The following is a 7691-nucleotide window of genomic DNA, read 5'->3' on the forward strand; positions in this document are numbered from 1 at the left end:
CACTGTGACAATCGGACATTACTGATATCTCCATATTCAGTATCAATAACATCATCAGTGTTTCATCATGTGGTGCAGGTAAATGTGTTTTGAAGGTTTGAAGGACAGAATATGAGGCGGGCCACAATAAAGTCTGTGCCAAGTAGCTTCATTATACATTATTCATTGTTGAGTAATCCTCAGAGGCTGTCCGCCAAGCACAGAATGCCAGATAATATCATGTCTCGAGGAACTGAGACTTTTCCAACTGATGTGCTTTTCAGTAGGAAAACGAGCAGATTGTGTGCCAGGGTAGAGCTAAAAGTTGTGCTATACAGTGAGAGAACAAAAAATAATCATTAAATTATTCCAAATGGGTTTTACATAGGAGAAGCTTTTAAAGTTTTTGTCCAAATGCCCCAAAACCTGTGATTGCATCCTTGATATTGAATTTTTGAGTCCACTGAAGTCACATGAATGAAGTTAAAAGAAGACTTGCGATTGATGATGTATCCTATTTATATGCTTAGCAATGATGTTTGTCAAGTCAGAATGACATACAAGTTAAGTGTGCTGTGTTCAACAGAGTGTGCAAGTGTTAAACTACATTTATATAAGGGGTAGTTACCACCTGACAGAATGAGCTACCCTACATTTAACTACACTTATAAAGGAGGAAGGCCATTCTGATATATATTTCCTACCTGACAGTATGAGCTACTATACTTTAAACTACATTTATATAGGAGGTAGGCCATTCTGATGGATATTTAACACCTGACAGAATGAGCTACCATACATGTAACTACATGTATAAAGGAGGTAGGCCATTCTGATAGACATGTACCATCTGACAGAATGAGCTACACTACATTTAACTACACTGATAAGGAGGTAGGGCATTCTGATAGATATTCCAACCTGACAGAATGAGCTACCCTAGTTTAAGCTACATTTATAGAGAAGAATCCATTCTGATAAATATTTTTCTTATCTGACAGGACGAGCTACCCTACTTTAAACTTGTTTATGAAGAAGTTAGGCAACTCTGATAGATATTTCCCACCTGACAGGATGAGCTACCTTACTTTAAACTACAATTGTATATGAGGTAGTCCATTATCATAAATATGTCCCACCTGACAGAATGAGCCACCCTACTTTAAACTACATTCATATAGGAGGTAGGCCATTCTGATGGCATAATGTCAGTGAGCACTTTGTACTATGAATTCTTCAGGACAAGTAATAAGTTCAAGAATGGGATTATTTCCATTTCATATTTTAAGTAAATAATATGGCCTAATTTGATCCTATAGTGTGTTACTCTTTGGACTCGGTCTTGACTCGGTCTCGACTAGTCCTGGTCTTGGACTTGTCTTGGACTCAACAAAGTTGGACTTGACTACAGCCCTGGAATGAGCTACCATAATTTTACAAAAGAAGAAGACCATTCTGATAGATATTTTCTACATGCCAGAATGAGCTACCCTACTTTGAACTATATTTAAAGAGGAGGTAGGCCATTCTGATAGACATGTACCACCTGACAGAATGAGCTACCCTACATTTAACTACACTCATGAAAGGAGGTAGACCATTCTGATAGATATTTCCAATCTGACAGAATGAGCTACCCTACATTAAACTACATTTATAGAGGAAGCTTTTCTGATAGATATTTCCTACCTGACAGAATAATCTACCATACATTAAACTAAATTTATAGAGGTAGGCCATTATTACTGATATTTCCTACCTGACAGAATGAGCTACCATACTTTTAACTATATTTATAAAGGAGGTATGCCATTCTGATAGATATTTACCATCTGACAGAATGAGCTACCCTACTTTTAACTACATTTATAGAGTAAGTAGGCCATTGTGATAGATAATCCCCACCTGACAGAATGAGCTAGACTACTTCAAACTACATTTCTGAAGAAGGTAGGCAATTTTGAAAGATACTTCCTACGTAACAGAAAAAGCTACCCTACTTTAAACTACATTTATATAGTAGGTAGGCCATTCTGATAAATATTTCACACCTGACAGAAGGAGCTGCCATACTTTAAACTACATTTCTATAGGAGTTAGGCCATTCTGATAGATATTTCACAACTGACAGAATAAGCTATCGTACTTTAAAATCTGACATTCAAAAGATCTAAAGTGAGTTCTTTGGCTGCATAATAAAAATAAAAAATAGTCAAATTTCTTCTAAACTGCACTAAATTACTCTGGCATTTTTGTAAAGTTTTGTAATTTCAACATATACAAATCCAACAAATTATTACATAAAATGCAAGTTGAAATGATATGACTGTTGTGTGTTTTGGTTCTTAGTGTATAATTGGATAGACTACATGTATAGGAAGGGAGTGTGTCAGGATGTTTCACAGGTAGGCAAGGTGCCAGGATTATCTGAACCAGTCAAAGCAAATTCCAACTGTCATCCTTTCAACACTAGTAGCACCAAGAGGACACACATGATGTTCTTCTCGCCTCTTGTACTCCTCCCATAAAGCTGTTGCCTCCATCTGCTGTCGCTATTTCTGTCTGTCTGAAATCCACGTGAATGTGTGTCAGGCTGTTTAAATGGAAATCATTATGTGACACTCAAAGAAAGTAAGGAAGTGGACAGAGGGGGTCACTGGATCTGCAAGGTAGACTCTGTCCACAACACAAGGTGACTAATGTTGAATAGAAGCCCGGAGGGCATTTCTGTTCTTTTGCTGGGGTTGAAAACAAGGTAGTACCTTTTTCCCATCTGAAGCAAAACACAAAATTCTCGCAGGCTAATCAGTCACATGTCAGGATGATTATGTCAGACTAATTCAGCCAAAGGGGTTTTCTGTGGCAACTACTACTCTTATTATCCAAAGTTTGTAAAGGGTAGTTCAGAGATGAGGCCATTGAAGTTAAAGTTACAATTAATGTTTTGTTTACATAAAACATTTCAGTGGGAAATCTAATTTATTATATTAAAGGCATAGTTTGGATCTTTTGAAGTGTGGTTATATGAGGTACTTATCCATAGTCAGTGTATTACCTACAGTAGATTGCAGTCGACACGCCCCCAGTTTGGAGAAAAAGACTGGACTATCAACACAGAAGCAAAGCAATGTACTGCTGTAAACAGGGGGAGAAGCAAACACGTATATTAGCCACATAAAGCTATAGTGCGCGACAATTTTGTATTAAGGAACATCCGTTACATTCAAGCCATTGCCAAATGAGTGAATACAAAGCTAATTACACCTATCAGCTCTACAAAACTCTCTGTATTTCTCAGTACGGCTATGTTTACAAAATGGTGTAGTCCGGCGACTTTTGCACGCAGCAGCTCGAGTGATGCATTTCATATCACCGCTGAGAAAGGACAACAGCAGCAATCAGCTTTTGAGACCAAGAGAACATAAAAATTACAAGATAATTACTTCTTCTAAAGAGCCCATCAAGTTTTTTTTATCCTCTGTGTCCTCCTTGACTTGACGGGATAAACGCTACTAGCAACTGCGTGGAGGAGGGGTTGCGTCATGTGGATGCGCAGACAGTGTTGATGTCATTACTCATGAGGGCGCACTATAGCCACTAACCTACACACTATAGCTTAAAGAAAAAGGCCCACCTAAAAACCACAATATCCGTTTAAGTGTACACTATATTTAGAATATTTTTACTGCTTTACTCTGCCTTGCCGTAAGACAGACCTTTTCTTTCCACAGAAGTTCCCCCTCTCTCTCTTTCAGCCTGTTCAGTCTGCTTCTGCAAAAGTACTTCATCTGTAACCTATACTCTGGCTCAATACGGTATCCTCTTGTCTCTCTGCAGTGAACGGCATTGTGTCATTGCTCTCATAATCACTCATTTTTATTTCTGTGTATTGTTGTCTCCTCCTTATACTGCTGAAAGTCTGACCTGTGTTGGTACTCCGGTCTGTTTCTCCAAACTGGGGCTTTTACTACTAAAGTTATACACTGACTATTGTGTCAAATTGAAATTGTAATAAATGCATTTGAGTTATCCTGATACAAAAAACAGTGGACATTGTGGGACGGGACCCGTAATTTTACATCAAATTGTTTGATGATTTGATGTTTGACGAATGGGTTGAAAATGTCACCAGAGCAGCACAGCGAAGGTTGTGTCAGAGTGAAGGTTGGTTATGAAATGAGTGTCTACGCTTGTTCAGATGTGTGGTCCACCGGCAAAAATACTAATACAGAGACATTATTTTTTAACCCAGAGCAGCTCTTCTCGCTCACTGACTGAAACTGGCTGCTGCTTATTTGTTCCACAGTTCACTTTCGGGTAATTGGCTCAGAACACTGTGCACTGTGCACTACCTGTGTTTTAATGGATTGCAACATAGCTTTTTTGACAGCTGGAGAACCTGGAGCAAATAAAGAATCAGAAGTGGCTTGGGACATGGTGTGTGTGTGTGTGTGTGTGTGTGTGTGTGTGTGTGTGTGTGTGTGTGTGTGTGTGCGTGCGTGCGCGGCAGCAAATACAATCCATCATCTGAATGCCCCTAGTGAATGTATTAAATATTTGAAAAATTACCTAAAACAATAAATTGCATAGTTTTTACTTATCTTGCACTTAACTCAAACTCCAAAAATCTGTACATTCCAAAGTTATGATTTATGTTTCTTTGGAAATGTTTTCTTTACCTGACATTATGGACAGGTTCAGTCAATCTTAGCGGTGCATGAATTTTCAAGTAAAAAAAGTCTGTTGAGATCTTAACATCTCTGCAGAAATACACCACGCACATAATGCAATGAGAATGTGCAAAGAAGCAATATAGTAAAGGCAAATTTAGCTATGGTTATTTGAAATATGGTTCTTGTCAGAGATGGGTCGCAATCCATCAAAACAAAAGGCTTTCTGCTCTCATTGTTATAAATCTACTGACTCACACTCTGCCTTACGTTGTCTGACAACATCCAATCTATTCCTGGGATTTTTTTCCCTCCTTTTTTTATCCAAATGTAACTATTTGCAATGTGTGTACACTGCTGGAGGAATTTTAAGTAGACCCAAAGTCATGGTTAAGGTTGGAGTCTGCCGTTGATACGAGTGAAGAAAGCACAATCTATACTAATCTGTAGCTGTAAGCACTAGCTGAGGAGGGTCAACTCAGGGCAAGAAAGTTTTCATACCCTCCAGGTGGCATGTGCATAATTTTATTTTATGGGTTAGAATCTGTAATGATTTCACTAGCACTGACTTTATGTCGTCTGCAGTGACACGAGAAGAATGTGTAAACAATGCAAGAGATAACTAAAATGTGAGATGGAAAACACTCTCAACTTAAGGACAACATATGGACAAAATCAAATATCACGATATTTTTTACCAAATACATCAATGTCGATATTGCTGCGATATTGTACCACCCCGTAACGCCCTGCTGCACCCTACCATGACATGAACTACTACGACTACCATTGTGATCACTGTTTCACTATCTTTATTATGACTATTATTGCCACCATTCACCACTCCCCCAACTGGTGCCGTCAGACACCGCCTACCAAGAGTCTGGGTCTGTCCGAGGTTTCTTCCTAACAAAAAAGGGAGTTTTTCCTTGCCACTGTCGCAATAGCTACTGCTAATGCTTGCTCTTGAGGCAACCACTGTAATAGTTGGGGCTTCGTAAACTACAGAGTTTGGTCTAGACCTACTCTATCTGTAAAGTGTCTCGAGATAACTCTTGTTATGATTTGATACTATAAATAAAATTGAATTGAATTGAATTGAATTGTAGGGCTGACTATTGGTGCCTTAACAAAATATTAAAACACAATGAGATTTTTGATAAATAATCATCAGTCATGTGGATACAGTGACTAAGTGGGTAAAGGTGTCATTTCACGATATAACAATATCCAAAATCTAAGTTGATATCTAGCCTCATATATTGATGTCGACATGAAATCGATATGTTGCCCAGCCCTACTCTCAACACCAACCAAGTAACAGAGAGTCAAGTTGTTTTGAATCGCCTGAGACATAATTCATTGCTTAGACATAATAATAAAATTGAATTATTGAAATGATGAGATGATGAGACAGGTGAAACTAATATAACACTGATGATGAACAGACCAATCATTAATGTTAGTTGTTACACCTGTGTTTGTCCTGCTATGACACAAGTAACAGTGTCCCAATCCATACTACATACTAATTTTAGTGTGTTTTTGCAGTTAATATGCATATATCTTTAAAACAGAAAATACTAAAGTATGTGCACTGACAGCAATCAAACTGTGACCTTGGAGTAACACAATAACAATTCAACTTCACAAAGATATGGCACAATGATTCTCTAAAGATGTATTACTTTTTTCTCTAAGATATTTTGTCAATACATCAAAAGAGTCATATTCAGAGGGGAAACACCAGCATGCATCACAAAAGAAATGTGACATGGTTTCATCCTCAACCAGACCCAGAGGTTGTTTTTTTATTCGGAAAGCCTGTGGAGATTTTAAAGTCTGCAGACCAATTATGGACCATCATTCCCAGCTGTTGAACAACCTGCAAGAAGATGTGTGCTCAATACAAGAACTGTGCAGTTTAAGCCAGACATTTTGCACAATCTAGTGCTACAATTTCACTCCAGCCTGTGTCAAATGCACACTTACTCTATATCTTGAGGGTGCCAGTTGTTGCCTTTTATTGTACGGTTAACCATAAATTGAAGTTTTGTGAAATGGTCTTTGTATTGAAATTAAATATTCTATCATAATATAACACTGTGAAAGGAGCCATTCTGCATAGTAAGTCAACTTTAAGTACATTTTGCTGAAGTCACATTTTGAATTTAGCACTTTTACTTATAATGGAGTATTTTTTTGGTGGTGGAAAGTAACCAAGTATATGTACTCAAGTACAGTTTTGAGGTAGCTACTTATACTTGAGTGTGTCAAGTGATTTTAAAATGAATAGAATTATCCACCTTCACCAGCTGCAACATTAAGGTAGGCTAATCATTAATGCATCACTAACTTTAATCCAATAAAATAATTTACATTATTCTGAAATGGGCCATTCTGCTGAAAGATTTGCATGCAGGACTTTTACTTGTAACAGAGTTTTTCTACACTGTGGTACTGTTACTTTTACTTAAGTAAGCTAGCTACATGTACGGAGTACTTCTTCCACCTCTGGTGTTTTTAGACAACGGTAGCCTATTTCTACTTTTACTTAAGTGTTACTGTGTTAAGTGAGTACTGCTTCCACCACTGGTAACAAAAAAAAAAAAAAAACAGGTGTTACTAATTACAATAATGATGACAGGTTTATTAAAGTTTTTTTTTTTTATTATTATTTAGTAAAGAACATAAGTACAACGCGACCAAGGGGGTAAGCTTCGCTTCAGAGCTCGAATCTCCTATGGCGCCATTTTGATGCTACAAAGCGATCACACCCCGTTAGCATTCCATTGACTGCCATTCATTTTGACGTCACTTTGACAGCGAATAACTTTACATCTGAAGCGTTTAAAGACTTTATTTGTCCATTGTTTATTTCTAAAGAAACACAACAATGTATAAAAGGCTCCATTACCTTGTACCTCACGTTATGGCTCCGTAGTATACGTTTTTGTAAAAATAGGCTAACGATTGTGTCATAACCACGCGACTTACTGTCGCATAGTAGAGGAATTACCGTATAGTACAGGAGAAGCTCGC

Source organism: Sander lucioperca, chromosome 12 (assembly GCF_008315115.2).
Source record: "Sander lucioperca isolate FBNREF2018 chromosome 12, SLUC_FBN_1.2, whole genome shotgun sequence".
In the NCBI taxonomy this organism is placed as follows: domain Eukaryota; kingdom Metazoa; phylum Chordata; class Actinopteri; order Perciformes; family Percidae; genus Sander; species Sander lucioperca.